The sequence below is a fragment of the Penaeus monodon genome, chromosome 23 (genome assembly GCF_015228065.2).
Source record: "Penaeus monodon isolate SGIC_2016 chromosome 23, NSTDA_Pmon_1, whole genome shotgun sequence".
Lineage (NCBI taxonomy): Eukaryota > Metazoa > Arthropoda > Malacostraca > Decapoda > Penaeidae > Penaeus > Penaeus monodon.
Window position 1 is genome coordinate 4,026,018 of NC_051408.1, and position 273 is coordinate 4,026,290.

Sequence of the window (273 nt, forward strand, 5' to 3'; positions counted from 1 at the left end):
AACTTTTGCCCCCTCCCCCAGCCTTCACCATCCTCCCCATCTATCCCCCCCACCCCCCTTGTATTTAGCCCCGTTCCTCTCGCTCTCAGGACAATAAGGTGTTTCTGACGAACGCAAGGACCGGAATCAATACCAAATCTCGAGGGAAAAATCTCATCTGTGTTCGGGGCAAAAAACAAAACATCCCACACACAGGCTCTGTACAGAACTTCAACACACTCGGAGAGAAGAGGAATTCGCGACGGCCAAAGCTCTATATATCATCGTAGACGA

General features: G+C 50.5%; 1 protein-coding gene across 1 annotated transcript in view; it reads left to right on the forward strand.

Annotated features, from left to right (window-relative positions):
- Positions 1-273, forward strand: part of LOC119587683 — a 64,682-nt gene that overhangs the window by 63,349 nt on the left and 1,060 nt on the right. The window lies entirely within an intron of this gene.